This window comes from Labeo rohita, chromosome 16, assembly GCF_022985175.1.
Source record: "Labeo rohita strain BAU-BD-2019 chromosome 16, IGBB_LRoh.1.0, whole genome shotgun sequence".
In the NCBI taxonomy this organism is placed as follows: Eukaryota; Metazoa; Chordata; class Actinopteri; order Cypriniformes; family Cyprinidae; genus Labeo; species Labeo rohita.
The window spans coordinates 36139228-36156753 of record NC_066884.1 but is presented as its reverse complement, the minus strand read 5'-3'; positions in this window follow the sequence as shown (position 1 = coordinate 36156753).

The window sequence follows — 17526 nt, the reverse complement described above, 5'->3', positions numbered from 1 at the left end:
CTTCTTCTTCTTGTTCAACGAACGCTTACGTATTTGTATTACGTATGAGACTGAAATCAACCTATGAAAAATATGCAATACAAATATTACAGAATATGCAAAATGTATATCAAATAACAATAACAGTCATTCTTAATACAAATAATATTATCGAAAAATATTAGAAATTACTCAGTGTTCTTTATGGCTCTAACAATAGTGACATTAAAACATACTTTAGGCCTAATATGAAGAAATATGCATTGTGCGCAAAAAGTACTCCAAATAAAGTTCAATTACAGTTTTTATATCAGTATGTTCTGAGCGATATGTCAGTAAATATGTTAATAGACTTGAACTATTAAATAAATGCATTTTAACCCTTTAATTGTCACTCCCATTTTTTAATACAGACATAAAAATGCACTATCCAGACTTAAATATTTTATAATTCATGAATGAAAACATTTTGTAATATGATTTTGATGTACATTTTCCATGGTAATGCAATGTCTGATTTTAAAATGCCTTTCAAATGATGAATTTTGAGATTTTAAGTTTTGAACTGATATATAATTTCTTATGATATCTAAAGCTTGATAAGGAAAAAGGAAACGAAGAAAGTCTTTTGTGACAAAGGTCAGAACTCATGTTATGATGTAGATATTTTAAGTTGCACTCTTGACATATGTTAATCTATTACTTTTCCTACCTAATTTCTAACACAAAAATATGGTAAAATATCTATTTAGGAGTCTTAGACCTTTCCAACAATGTATAGTTTGTCACGATTAGATTAGAATTTATTTGTAATATGGTGAAGTAAACTGAGCAGACGGTGACAGTTAAAATGTTAAATCTGTTACATTTTATTACAAAATAAAAATGTTAAAATACAAAATAAAATCTAATTAAAAAAAACCCTCAATGACACAAAAATAACACTGCTCAGTTCAGTTTAGAGAAATATGTCTAATTGATCTAAAAATATACAGTAGGCCACAGACAAAAAATAATCATCAAAATCAGTGAAACAGAATAATAAACACCCCAGGAAACGCTTGGCCAATCCAGAACAAACAGGGTTTACGGTGAGGCAGAGATGAGCCTCTCGTTCACATTTAAAGACTGAGTCACTGTCTGCCACCCAGACGCGGGTGAATCACGCCAGATTAGGGGCCCCGCAATTAAAGTTCTTGACACACATTTTTGCTATTTTCTTCCATGCCATGCCCTGCAGCCCTCAGTCAAAAACAAACTCGTTTTGGAAGCTCTTCAGGGTTTTGCCCACCACAAAATGAAACCGTGCGGATCACATTTTACTGTACACACGACCACCAACAACCTCGTTAGCGGTCGTTCTCTGTTTATCTTGAGTTTCCATGCGCACAGCAACAGATTCAATGAAAATAAATGTACAGATTTATCTGTGAAATGCAAGGCTAACCTCTAACCCATCCAGTGCGCGCTGCTTATGATAGGAGTCAGTGAGACAGAAATAATGTGTGGCTTCAAACATGCTGAAGCAATAATCCTCTAATGTGTTCCATCTCTCATAAAGCGCTGTACCTGGTGCCACTCTGACTATATACGCCTCCGTCTCAAACACGCACACACACACCTTCAGACGTATATTCCTAAAACTGTCCAGCTGTGATCTACTGTTAATGTCTTATACAGTAAAGTTTCTCCCACAGTTCACATATGGATGTTTTCCTGAATGAGGACATACTGTACACTACCATTCTAAAGTTTGGGTTCGGTAAACTTTTAAACGTTTCTGTATCTTATGCTCATCGATGCTACATCTATTTGATGAAAAATGCAGTAAAAAAAAAGTAATACTGTGAAATATTCTTACAATTTGAAATAACTGTTTTCTATGTGAATATATGTTAAAATGAAAAGCTGAATTTTCAGCATCATTACTCCAGTCTTCAGTGTCACATGATTCTTCAGAAATCATTCTAATATGCTGATTTGCTGCTCAGCAAACATTTCTGATTATTAGCAATGTTAAAAAAATATTTTTGTGGAGATACTTTTGTCTTTTTTTTACTTCCCTATTAAACATTTTTTTCAGCTGAATAGACATACAGTATTTCTCTAAATTGAGTTCAGTACAGTTTATTTTAGTATCATTTTTATTCATGTTTATTATGTTTGTATTTTAATTGTAGTTGTTGTGTGTTTGTTTTTAAATGTGTTTTTATTTTGTCATATTTTATACATTTAAATATTTTAAAAATTAAAATATTTTATTATTTTTTATTTCAGTTTTATTTATTTTAGAACACCAAGTTAAATTAAATTGAGAAAATGAGAATTTGAAAATTTCTTTTCTTTTCTTTTTTCTTTTCTTTTCTTTTCTTTTCTTTTCTTTTCTTTTCTTTTCTTTTCTTTTCTTTTCTTTTCTTTATTATTTCTGTTCATGATCATTTTGTTAATATTATGAGAATTTTATTATGTGTTTAGTTCTAGTTATGTATAATAAATACAGTTCATAAGTCATTACAATTAACAACCATCAAAACTACATTAATTAATTTGATTTTGAACATTTAAAATTTTCAAGGCCAGTTGTTGAAAAGTTGTATTTATTTATTTATTTATTTATTTATTTATTGATGAATAGAAAGTTTGAAAGAACAGCATTTTTTTGAAACTGAAATCTTGAAACATTATAAATGTCTTTACTGATCAATTTAATGCATCCTTGCTGAATAAAAGTTCAAAAAAGTACAATAAATACACTACAGTAGCCTGTACTTATACTGTTTTTTAATAAGCTGCATGTTTATAAAGCACAAAACAATGAAAACACATGAAAGAAAAAGTGCATTAAAATCACACATCTAAGCACTGGAAATGTGGAGCAGATCTGTCAGCTATTTCAGTGCAGCAGCTGTAATAACTTAACTTCACTTGTGCGTCACATGATCTGTGTTACTGTACATTGATATTAGACATACTGAAAAAGTTTACTCGTGTGTGTGTGTGAAGATCTTCTCCAGTGTTTGTTGTTGTTTGTGTTGCTGACACCAGCAGAAGCAGGTAAAGTTGCTCGGCCCTGTCTGTTTTACATTAGCTTTCATGGTTACTTGACTGTTCTACATTTAAGAGGATTTTTTATGTGAAATTGACCCCAGGAAACCTTTTTCATCTGGCAGAATGCATTTTTCTCACCTTAATTTGAAATGCTTGATCTTCCTGTGCGTGTTACAGGCGGCATCAGAGAGGCCCAGTATTTATGGGGCAAACGTGCATGTTTCCCATACTTTAAATCACACCTTTGAAATCCCGTCATAAGCGCCGCTCACTTAACCCATAACTCTTGCCAACTCTGATATATGATTTTACAGAACTGAGGACCAGCCACTGACCAATCGCTCGTTCAAAAAAGCAAGGCGAGACACAAAAACCCCAGGTTTTGTACATGTAACTCATTATATATACGGGTCAGTGCTATTTGAACCCAAAATGTTCATTTGAAAAAGTTACTGCTGAACATTAAAGCATATTTTCCCACTTCAGGCTGAACTACCACCACACGTCCACTCCAGTGTTCAGATTAGTCATACACTTCAATGGTTAAACCCTGAAACCCCACAGTGCCTCTAAAAACTTACTGTATATTTTATTGTACATTTGAATAGGTAACATAGCAAATTCGGGGTTGTTTCACTCACTTTTGATTTGATTTGAATTAATCATATTGGTATAAATGACTAAAATAAATTAATAAATAAAACCTGCTTTACTTTTTTTTTTCCAAAATGATCTAAAATCAATTGAGCAAGCACAACATAACCTATCGGTGTTTAAAACTATCTCCTTACCTTAGCCCGATTCACAATGGTAAGCTTGTAATGTTTTCTAATTTGAGTGATTTGGGTCATTCGCTTTGTGTCATTACATCCTGTCTATAAACATAAAGACGGATTCACAGCTAACGTATATCACATGTGAGGATGCTGCAGGTGGTGGATCATTTCTAGTCTCATCTTACAGCAGCCGAAATAATTAAACTTGACATTTTAAAACCAGTTCTAAGGAACATTAAATTAAAAAAAGAACAATTTGGTAATGAAACATAAAAACAAAATGTGCTTACCATTTAACTAAGTTATGGAACAGCCTGTAGTTACAGTTTGTAATTATGTAGATGTAATAGGCAGCCACTGTTACACATATGTAACAGACCAAGTCTGTTACACAGCTACATATATAACCAAAAGACTGTTACATATGTGTTGCACACTCTATACAACGTAATTAAAAATGTAAGTACACAGACATAAACTACTTAAAATAAAGTGTATCAAGATTGTACTTGTGTACATCATGTGTATCTATACTGTACACCTTATCCAGCCGCACCTTAGTTTGATTTAACACACGTACACAGCTTAAATACATGTAATACCTTTCTAATTACATTAAAATTACAGAATATTACACAGGCATAAGATACTTAAAATAAAGTGTATCAAGATACTTATAACGGCATCGGATGCCCATTTTCCACAAGTTGATATGATTCTTTAGAGTCTTAATGAAAAGTTTATAATATACTTTGGTTAAAAATTCTCAATAGTTGTGAAAAACAACACCATTTTTGTCTTGTCAAAATGAGCTCTGCAAAAATCAACTCATTCTGATGTATTGTTCCTTTAAATGCAAATGAGCTCTGCTCGCCCCGCCCCTCTCTTCTTTCTGTGGAGTGACGAGCCTGTTTACTTTAGCCGCATTTAGCGCTTTTAGCCGCGAAACTTGCTAACTAGCATGTTATTAGGAAAGGTGATTGTGGAGATTCATAAAAAAAAAACCTTATACTCACTTCTGCTGTAGGTGAAGTTGGATCACGAATGATTTGCGCAAACATAGACGGATATATGTAGATCGGGAGGCACATTTTCTCCACAAACAAAAGTAATCCACTGTATCTTCAGCTGCTCAGAAGTCGGGAGTAAATGACAACCACTATGTTCATAATTAGATCCAGCAACACAACACCTCAATCGCTCAATCAGAGATATTCTTGTCTAAATTACTTCCCTGCTCCAGCATGGAAACAATGGCGGTGGGACTGTTACAGCTGATCTGAGGTAAGACGCTCATGTCAATCAACTATCGTGGGAGCGGCCTCTGTTGGTGTGACACCACAACGACAGGCATCTGAGAACGGCTCGATTTGAAAAAGGGGATATTATTTTTACAGATTAATTCAAAACCACTGCATGGATTTTATCATTATAGGGTAGATTTGTACATACACTGACAACACACATTAATGTTCAAACAACATGAAAAAGTGAACTTTGCATCCGATGACTCTTTTAAGTGTACAAGTAGCCGTGTAATAGACTCGGCCTGTTACATACGTGTAACAGTGGCTGCCTATTACATCTACATAATTACAAACTGGAATTACAGGCTGTTCCATAACTTAGTTACATGGTAAGTACATTTTGTTTCATGTAAGTACAACGACTACTACTAAGTACTCAATTAGATAATTACTCTGTATTATGGACACATTAAAATAAAGTGTTACCAACAATTTCTCAATGACATTCAAATGGTATGGCAGAGATTAAAACTGAAATCTAGACATAATGCTAATCCACTCTAAATATGCAATATATTGATGTTAACATTAGCAATTTGAGTATAAAGCATAACAATAAGAATTTCAGAGTGGCAGAGGCTATTTACACTAACTCCCCCCACCAACGTGTGATTGGGCTAGTCAACTATACAAAAGACAATCATCTGACAACAGTTCCAGTAGCAGTTATTTTTGACGCAATCAATACTGGTTCAAATCTGCCTGTTGCTGGACTTTTCTTCTCCCTTTTCAAATCTCATATTACAGCAGAAAGGCATTTATTTTCAATAAAAAATAAATCGAAAAGTTGAAAATAAACTAGTATCGGGTAGGGTTAGGGTATCTGTTTAATAATTTGAATTAAAAATATAATTTACACTAGGGCTGCCCCCTAACAGTTAACTAACCGTTAGGCAACGCAAAGAGGCTTGGTCAACCAAAAATGTATTAGTCGCTTAGTCGCAGAAAAAAAAACCCACAGGAAGTGGCCATGTCAGGCAGTCTGTGATGGACAGATGGTTAACGGCTGGTCTGTGTTGTAATACAGTAGATCGGGCAGGACATACAAATGCTCACCTAACATTTATTGACCTCAAATATGGCTCCATCTAATGTTAACCTAAAAAACTGCGCTATTGAAATGTCTGTGGAAGCTAAATAGTATTGCGCTCACTGCATGACAGGTGTGGTCACTTGCTCTTAAAATACTCATTTTTGATTATACAGATAAAAGTAATACATCTTTCGAATCTGTAAAGACTCTACATTTATTTGTGTGCACTCACAATAACGACAAAACGTTGTGCTTTTGTAAAACAAAGCAAACAGGCTGTGCTTTCCGTCGTCTTGGTCTCACTAATAGTTATAAATGGCAGAAAATCCTGCTTTTTTTAACATAGTGTAAATAAAATGTATAGCTATTTGCACTTAGTGTAAATAGCATCTATTGCTAAGAAAATATGCTATTTAGCCGCTGCATAATTTTCACAATTTGCAATCGTTAGATTTAATCACCATTGTACGGAAATCCGTTTGCCCCACTGAATAAAAAAATAAAAAAGGTAATTGCGACTTTTTATCTCACAATTTAGACTCGCAATTGTGAGTTTACAGCTGTAACGTGGGGTTTGGGTTTTGTTTCATGTTCATGTTTTCTTGTCTTTTATTTTGAAGTTTTGCCATGGTCCTTGTTAGTATCTTGCTTCCCTTGCCCCCTTGTATTCCTGCCATTGGTCCCTTTGTTCTTTGTGTCATGTTCTCATTGGTTGTCCAAGTCATGTGTTTGTTCTTGTCATGTGACCCTCATTGTTTGGTATAAGTAGCCCTCATGTTCCCATTGTTCCTTGTCATGTATTGATGTTGTAATCTGCTGCTGGTGAGTCTGTGTTCCTAGTCAAGTCTGTTAATGTCAAGTTTGTTCAAGTCAAGTCTCTGTTTGGATTATGTTTGGATATTGGACATCACTGTAAATAAACTGCATTTGGGTTCATCCACATCTCGCCTTCAGTGGAGTATTCGTCACAACAGCTTGCAATTCTGACTTTTTTTGTACTCAGAATTGTGAGACATAAACTCGCAATTGCAAGTTATAAAGTCAGAATTTTGAGATATAAACGTGCAATTCTGACTCGCAAAAAGTTTGTATCTCACAATTCTGACTTTTTTCTCAGAATTGTGAGACATAAATTCACAATTGCAAGTTATAAAGTCTGGACTGCAACACAGAAAGTCACAATTCTGAGAAATAAATTCAGAACTGCGAACACAATTCTGTTTTTTTTTTTTTGTTTTTTTCTCAGAATTGCAAGTTTATCTTGTGAAATTGTGACACTTTTCTCAGAATTGCGATTTAAGTCAGAATTATGGGATATAAACTCGCAATTTTGAGAACATATCAGAGTTATAAAATTTGATTTTATAACTCACACCTGCGAGTTTTTATCTCACAATTCTGAAATTATTTTTCGCAATTGTATTTCACGCAATTCTGAGGAAAAAAGTCAAGACTCGCAATTCGACTTCAAAACTCGACTTTAGAACTTCCAATTGCAAGTTTATATCTTGCAATTTTGACTTAATTTCTCACAAAAGCGAGTTTGTATCACAAACCACAAAACCGTCATAAGGGTCAATTTCTTGAAATTTTTTACACATCATCTGAAAACTGAATAAATAAGCTTTCCATTGAAGTATGGTTTGTTAGAATAGGACCATATTTGAAAATCTGGAAAAAAAAAATCTAAATACTGAGAAAATCATCCAAATAAAGTTCTTAGCAATGCATATTACTAATCAAAAATTAAGTTTTGATATATTTCCAGTAGGAAATGTACAAAATATCTTCATGTAACACGATCGTTACTTAATATCAAAATTATTTTTGGCAGAAAATAAAGATCAATCATTTTGACCCCTACAATGTATTGTCGGCTATTTCTACAAATATACCTGTGATACTTATATATGACTGGTTTTGTGGTTTAGGGTCACATTTGTGCTCTTTCAATATATATTTTTCTCTAAAACTTTTTTCCTAAGAAAATATTATTTTATATTTTATTACATTTAAAATATTTCATTATTAAAACAGTCTCCACAAAAGCAAGTATAAGCTGAATTTATTTAAAAAGTTATTCAAAATAGCACACAGTTTGAGGAATTGCTCATTCATTCAGTCTGAAATAGCTAACAAATAATGAAACAATTACAATGAAAAAATTACAAAATAATAAAAACAATAAAAATTAAAACACTTACTTGATAAGTGTTATATATTTCAAAACATTTTCTAAAAATATTTTACATTTTAATTTAATTTTACTACATTTAAAATATTTCAAGGTTTGTAGCTGAGAGTAACAGAGTTGAAGACTGTTATGAAAAATGGCTAGTAATAGCCTTTAACTTAACTAAAGAAAACTTTAACTATACTAAACTTAATATCAAACAGCAATACATCATAATATAATCACATCACATTTAATATATTTGTAGAATTTAATTTCACAGTCCTGTTCTGCATGCACACAATTACTATGTACTTACTATAGTAATAACTATGTAATGACTATGGTCTAACCCTAACCTTAACCCATTAACACATATATGAATACATAAGATTTGAAATATGGTGCTTGATCAGAAATGTAATACTAAAAAAAGATGTAAGAGAATCCAACTTCTGTTTGAACCATGTGGTCAAAAAGACTTTTATGATGTCAGTCCCTGAATATGTTAGAAAGATCAAGGCATAATTTTTTAACAGGTGAATGTCAGGGTTGAAAGAGAGCTACAGCTGTTCATCTTGTGGCATAAACTGACATTAAGAGAGATAAAAATAGTAAAAGAATTAGTCACATCACTCCTCAGGATTTCATGCCCCGTGAACACTGGTGTTTGAGACTCCCTGAACAGGCTGAATTGGCCTTTCTTGTATGAGAAAGGCTGAGCGAGAGAAAGAGGAATGCTGTTTGTTCCTGCGAGCGTCCGAGACGCTGCTCTGTCTGGGCCGTTCATTTCCTGTCGGGCTCGGGCGTAGGTGCGAGGTGGGTGTTGAGTTTCCTGCCCACTGCTGAGGGCGTGTTTAGAGAGCGTCTCGATCCCTCAATTTGGCCTGCAGGATGACATTTTAAAAAGCCTAAACAAACACGAGCCGCCGACCTTTTACAACATCATTTTGTCCTTTTGACCAATGTCTCAGCGCTCGCGCACACACTGGCTTCTGGTTTTGCTCTTTTACACGCACCAGACGGCGGTTTTCCACGAGAGCGGACAGCAGCGTGGTCACGGCACAGAGAAAGTCTCCATCTGTGACTGAGGTGAGTGACTGCAGACGCCGCGGCGCGTGATGAGCCTCCGCTCTCCTCTGGTGTGTGGGAAAGTTGTTGTGCTGCGCTTGAGAAATGTAGGTTAGGTCAACAATACAGCCAGAACTCACAGCGCTGGTGAACAGCGCCATCTGGCGGCCCGGATATGGAAGTTCTGCACTATAGATCCAAGCAAGTTTATCATTAACTATTAAAACATATTCATTAATTGAAATAAAGATAAAAAAAATATTAATATTACATGAAAAAGCTTTAAAAAAAAATAAATAAATAAATGAAAATTTTAAACTTGCCTTGGCTGTGGGTGACTGAAATACAATAAAATTACAGCTAAAGATACATTTAATTAAAAAAAAAATGATTTAAAAAAATGAATTAAATGACAAAAGCACATAACAAAATTACTAAAATTAAGATGAAAAACTAAAAATATGAGAACATAACTTACTTTAAAATATGAATAAATACTATAATATTATATAAATAATTCTAAAATAGCACTTAATAAAATAAAATAATAAAATAAAAAATGACAAGCAGATACCAGCATTACTAAAATTAAAATAAAAACTGAAAATACATATTCTTAAAAAAACTTTAAAAAAAAACTACTTTATTTTCTGTAGACAAAAAAAAAAGAAAGAAAAGAAAAAAAGAAAGAAAAAAGAAAAGAAAAGAAAAGAAAAGAAAAGAAAAGAAAAGAAAAGAAAAGAAAAGAAAAAAGAAACGCCACTAATATATTTACATTGAAACTAGGTACAGACAATAAAATGGTTAAAAAATTAAAAAATAAATAATAATAATAATCATCATTATATAGATTTATAGACAGGGTTATTATAGTCAGTCATAAACAATATACTTGATATGTACTTGAAATAAAACAGAAGATACATTTAATAAAAAAATGCTCTAAAAAACGAATTAAATGACAAAAGCACATAATAAATTAACTAAAACTAAAATTAAGATAAAAAACTAAAAATATGAAAACATAACTTACTTTAACATATGAATAAATACTATAATATTATATAAATAATTCTGAAAAAGCATAAAATAAAATAATTTAAAAAAAAATGACAAGCAGATACCAAAATTACTAAAATTAAAGTAAAAACTGAAAATACATATTCTTAAAAAAATTATGGGAAAAAAATGGAAAAAAATGGAAAATATAAAAAAATATATGAAAAATTGACTTTAGTTATGACTCTGGGCCCTCACTCAGTGTAAATCTATTTTCACCTACTGCATTTTCTATATACCAAAAAAAAAAAAAAAGAAAGAAAAGCCAATAATATATTTACTTTGAAACTAGGTACAGACAATAAAATGGTTAAAAAAAAAAATAATAATAATAATAATAATCATCATCATCATCATAATATAGATTTATAGTCAATCAGAAAATATATATATATATATATATATTTACTTGAAATAAAACAAATGTTCCTGAAATAAATGTTAAAAATAATAAATAAAAATCAGCTTGCCAAAGTAACATTTCTCATTATAATTTAATGTACCTGATGTACTTTAACTTGATGTACTAAAATAACTAAAACTAGAAATAAAATTAATAAATGTGTGTGTAAATGAGTGTGTGTGTATACATTTATATATATATATACACTTGGAGGTGTGTTGTAAAAATGTAGTAATGAATTGCAACTTTTAAAAGAATAAAAGTATAATATTATTTAAATAATTTTTAAAATACTATAAAAATTATTAGTAGTACATTACTAAAGTTATCGAAAAATATTATAATATTATAATCGGGGCAAAGAGGTTTTCTTTGCGCACAAAAAGTGTTCTTGTAGCTTCGTAAAACTGTGGTTGAACCACTGATGTCACAAGGACTATTTCAGTGATGTCCTTACTGCGTTTCTGTGCCTTGCTGCCTATGGAGGGTCAGAAAGCTCTCGAATTTCATCAGAAATATCTTAATTTGGGTTCTGAAGATGAACGAAGGTCTTTCAGGTTTGGAACAACATGAGACGGTAATTAATGGCAGAATTTTAATGTTTGGGTGAATTTTCCCTTTAAACGTTGCCTATCACTAGGTTTTGGAGCAGAACTAGTTTGTCAAATTGAAACATGTTACTGTGGTTCAGCTAGTGGTTATAAGGACCACATTCAAGTTTTACGTGACGGGAAAAAGGCGAAAACAAACGTAAGCCGTTCACTTAAAGGCCATTAAGCTACAAATATAAACTTAGACAAAGTGCTTAACTGGATGAAAATAATTAGACTTATTTAGCCTGAGATATTTAAGGAGCTGCTGTAAAACATATCAGCAGGGTTTGAGGCTCTCAATGTCATGGTGTCCTGCTTTAAATGGTGGCGTATTCAGTTTTAAAGGATTCTGGATTAACTCCGCTCCATATCCAGCTTTCTTCTGAAGGCTGTAACTTAACCAGCTATTGAAATCTCCTTCTGCCTTTTTTCCCTCATGTTGGCAGTAAACGGGGAATGTGGACGGCTGCTTGAATCCTCACAAATACCTAAAGGACCGAGAATGACAAACACTAACCGTTATCATGCGTCAGTCTCCACAACACAATGACTCTCTGAACGACCCGGACTAGTCTGGAAATAATTAGCATGCAAACATTTTAAATAGTCTGCTGCAATCCACAATGATGAGAGACAAAGAGTTGAGTTTGTTGTATTACTTGAAGAGAAGAGTTATTGGATGAAAGCTCTAGTCACTGATTTGGTGTTCAAAGAAATAGTTCAACAAAAATTTTTAATTAGCTGACATTTACTCACCCTCAGGTCATCCAAGATGTAGATGTAGTTTGTTTCTTCATCAGATTTGCAGAAATGTAGCTGTTGTGGATTACTTGTTGATTATTGTGATTGTTTTATCAGCTGTTTGGACTCTCATTCTGACGGCACCCATTCATTGCAGAGGATACTTTGGTGAGACTGTGATGGAATGCTACATTTCTCCAAACCTGTTCCGATGAAGAAACAAACTGTATGTTTGGGTAATAGTGATTTAACACATTGCTTACATTGTGCTTGTTATAGCTAAAGCCAGCTGGTTCATTAAAAAAAATAAAAAACAGCTAAAAAAACAGCTAAAACCAGCAGATTTAGCAAAAACACCAACAGAAAAATCCAGCTAAATCAACTTAATTTAGCAAAAAAACAGCTAAAAACACACAAAAAAACTTAAAAAAAAAAATAATAATCCAGCGAATTCAGCAAAAAAAAAAAAAAAAAAAAACAAAAACCAGTCCATTTAAGGGGAAAAAATAGCTAAAACTAGCAGATTTTGCAAAAAAAAAAAAAAAAAAAAAAGGGAAAAAAAAAAAAAAAGAAAGCTAAAACCAGTTCATTTACAGTTAAAACCAGCAGATTTAGCAAAAAAAGAAAGGATAAAATAAAACAGCTCAAATCAGCTGATTTAACAAAACCAACTAAAAAACAGCTAAAACTAGTTGATTTAGCAAAACAAAAACAAAAAAAACTGCTGAAAAAAAAAAACAACAGAACCATCACAGAAAAGTCTAATGGTTTCCACTACAAATACCACAAACATTACAAACCATCAACTTTTAACCATTAAAACCATTAGAAAAGGTTTTTTTTTTCAGCAGGGTTGTAACCTTCTAACTGGCCTGCCCAGTAAACTGCACAAAAAGCAAACATATCAATCTAAAACTCCACTGACACAAAACTGATTATCGCAAACACAGCGTTCTGATGAGTGTTTAAAGCCCTTTATGGTGTCATGTGTGGTGTTTATCTGATGTCATTCATTCTGACTCCTCCAGTGCATTTCTTACCGCTTCCCAAGCTCATCTGGGGTGGTTCGTCTGGCAGTGCAACAACCTTTTAGATGCTGGAATTCAGTCTCTCAGCATCTCTGTGAAATTTCATCTCTTCCCAACTTCAAAACGCAATTAAAGACGCATCTGTTTACTCAGCGTTATTGAAATGTTTATGCATGCCGACTCACTTATTGTGATTGCAATCAATTTCTCCCTCGTTTTGTTGTACTTGATTATCTCGTCTCTTTTACCTTCATTTGTTGCGTATTTTTTAGGACTCTTTCTTTCTGTTTCAGTTCCAAATGCTTCATTATGCCCTATGAAGTGTCTGTGTGTTTTTAAAAAGTGCTATTGGAACAATATTGCTGTCTAAGAAACAAAGTCTTAAAGGGGTCATCGGATGCCCATTTTCCACAAGTTGATAGGATTCTTTAGGGTCTTAAAGGAGTCATTGGATGCTAAGTTCACTTTTTCATGTTGTTTGAACATTAATGTGTGTTGGCAGTGTATGTACAAATCTACCCTATATCACACCGACAGAGGCCGCTCCCATGATAGTTGATTGACATGAGCTCTTACCTCAGACCAGCTGCAACAGTCCAGTAACTTTCCTTGTTTCGATGTCGAAGCAGGGATGTAAGTTAAACAAGAATATCTCCGTTTGAGCGATTGAGGTGTTGTGTTGCTGGATGTAATAATGAACATAGTGGTCGTCATTTACTCCCGACATCTGAGCTGCTGAAGATGCAGTGGATTACATTTGTTTGTGAAGGGAATGCGCCTTCCGATCTACATATATCCGTCTATGTTCGCCCGAATCAATCATGATCCAACTTCACTTACAGCAGAAGTGAGTATAAGCGTTTTTTTATGAATCTTTGCGATCGCCTTTCCTTATAACATGGTAGTTAGGAAGTTTAGCAGCTAAATGCGGCTAAAGTAAAAGATAGTCATTCCACAGAGAGAGATGACTTTTGCAGAGCTGATTTTGACAAGGTAAAAAGGGTGTTGTTTTACAAAACCACTGAGAATTTTTAATCAAAGTATATTTTTTCATTAAGACCCTAAAGAATCATATCAACTTGTGGAAAATGGGCATCCGATGATCCCTTTAATGAAAAGTCTATAATATACTTTGGTTAAAAATTCTCAGTGGTTGTGTAAAACAACACCCATTTTACCTTGCCAAAATCAGCTCTGCAAAAATCATCTCATTCTGGTCAAGGCTGCTTTAAATGCAAATGAGCTCTGCTCGCCCCGCCCCTCTCTTCTCGCTGTGGAGTGACGAGCCTTTTTATTTTAGCCGCATTTAGCCGCTAAACTTGCTAACTAGCATGTTATTAGAAAAGGTGATTGCGGAGATTCATAAAAAAAAATCCTTATACTCACTTCTGCTGTAGGTGAAGCTGGATCATGAATGATTTGTGCGAACATAGACTGATATATGTAGATTGGGAGGCGCATTCCCTTCACAAACAAATGTAATCCACTGCATCTTCAGCAGCTCAGATGTCGGGAGTAAATGACGACCACTATGTTCATTATTACATCCAGCAACAGAACACCTCAATCGCTCAATCAGAGATATTCTTGTCTAACTTACATCCCTGCTTCGACATCGAAACAAAGAGGTCGGACTGTTACAGCTGATCTGAGGTAAGACGCTCATGTCAATCAACTATCATGGGAGCGGCCTCTGTCGGTGTGACGCCACAACGACAGGTATCTGAAAACGGCTCGATTTGAGGGAATATTATTTTTACAGATTAATTAAAAACCACTGCATGGATTTTTATCATTATAGGGTAGATTTGTACATACACTGCCAACACACATTAATGTTCAAACAACATAAAAAAATTGAACTTAGCATCCGATGACCCGTTTAAAGGGGTCATATGATTTCACCTTTTTTACTTTTGTTAGTGTGTAATGTTGCTGTGTGAGCATAAACAAAATGTGCAAAGTTATGAAGCTCAAAGTTCAATGCAAATGGAGAAATCGTCTTTTGCAAAATTAGCATAGCATCGCCTACAGAAAACGGCTGGTAAGAGACTACAACAAAATAATTCTGGGTTAATGACATCATAGACCCAGATAACCCCGCCCCCGGAACATGCAACTAAGGGTGCTTTAATGAGACAACAACAAACAAAAAACATGGGCCTACCATTAAGAGCTGTGCTTGCACAAGTTCTGCAGGATCCTCTTCACTAATATCATCTGCGTCTCATTCGGTCTCAAATTGATAAGCAATAGAGTTGACGCCATTGTTTACAATACAACCGGAGCACAACCTGCTGAGGGGCGAGACGTTTAGACGCGCACTAGAGGCGGTTTACCCAATCACAACACACTCAGCCAGCTAACCAATCAGAGCCCATTGCGGCCTTCACAGAAACAGGAAATCGACCAGCCTTTTTTTATTCTAGCTGAAAAGCAGTGTAAAATAAAGGTAAGATATTTTAAAAATAATGCGATTTTTAAAAAATGAAGCATAAAGACATGTTGCTTTGCACCCCATAAACACAATCAAGCCTTTGAAAAAACCCATTATACCAACCCTTTAACCCCAATAAATCAACTACCCATAAATCAGCAGCAAATGAAAAGTTAAAATAAATGTTGAAGCACAAACACCAGCACGGTTTTTGGCTGGGATGCTGTTCTGGACAAACAAGCAGATCTAGCAACATAATCATAAAACCCTATACCATTACACCTAAACTACTCCTGAAACGTTTAGAAATTGTTGCTAAGCTAACGCATGTCAAGCTAAGCATTACCCTAAAATACTTTTAGGTACGTAAAAATACTTTTAAATAGTATACTTACGGCGATGCCCATATCCTCGTGGGCAGCGCGCCAACATGTAGCGACGTTGCGCTTCGGATGTCCCGAGTTCGAGTCCGGGCCGGGCTTGCACTTAGCTTCCTGTGTAACTACTGTCCTATCCAACTAAAAACTCCCTAAATAAATGTGTATGTATATATATATATATATATATATAAAAACAATTATAAACAATATACTTAAGTGCAAGATTAAAGTAATGGTTTCAGAAACTTATCTAAATGTTATCTGGAATTAAGTTTTATTGTAGTTTAAAAGTATAGTTTTAAAGGGACTTCAGTTTGTCTTTATGTGTAATTTTGTAATTATTTTTACTGTGTATTGAAATACGGTTAAAGTGTTACTAATCAATGTACATTTATGATAAACTAAAATATACTTTGATGTAATTTCTATTGAAACTTGCATTTAAATACATTCATAATTACACATTTGTAATGTTGACGTAATTTAGTACTTCTAAAATGTTAACTTTAAATGTATCGAGTAACACACTAGAGCTAAAATTTGAATCAAGTACTTTACATTTTACATGTGCATGTTAGCATGTTAATAAGAGTAAATATAAGTGTACTTCTTTAAAGCACGACAAAAGATTAAAACATAATGATCTTTAATCTGACATTATTACATGTGCTTTTTAAAAGTGCACTTAAGTGTGTTAAGAAACAGCCATGAAAGTGTCTCTCTTTACATTTAAGTGGCTTTCTATTTTCTTAATATTATATCATCTACTATTTTTTTAAGTACTTTTAATATTTATAGTACACTGTAAGTGCACAGTCAGTACAATTAAGTGCACTTGTTTTTCCCAAGGGTTGCCCAATTCTACCTAAAAACATCTTGTATTGCGGACAACTAGGATCTTACAAATAATACAATGCAACTATACAAATAACTGTAGGATTGTAAAATAAACAGGCATATCAACTATCTATTTTTTGTTGTTGCAGTTTACTTTTAATTCTGTGTCAACATGAGTATTTTAAAACATTAATTTATGTCAGTGTTGGGGACTTTTTGGTTCCTTTTTGTACAGTGTTCAGTTATGATATTGGCTCACTGCTCAATGTCCTGTTTACAACAAACAAACAATCTGAGAACAGCTGGTCTAAATAAATGCAATGTAATGGCGTCCCCTAGTGGAGTGAATGAAAACACCAGTCACTTAAAATTTGACTCTACCTAAAACATTTTCCTTGTCTTCTTGAGAGATTTATTATTGCATGACTCTGTAATCTTTTGCACTGTCTGAAAGGACTTTCTATTTTGCATGATGTCACAAATCCACTATGCATGATATAACACTCAAAATCCAATCAATTTCCAAAGGATTAAATTCAATCCCTTCCTACTGTTTTCTCCCTAAATATTATATTTTAATCTGAAATATTTTAGATTATGTAAGTAGAATGGGATGTGACTTACATATGAGGACTGTTTGTTTATAGGAATGAGATGTTGT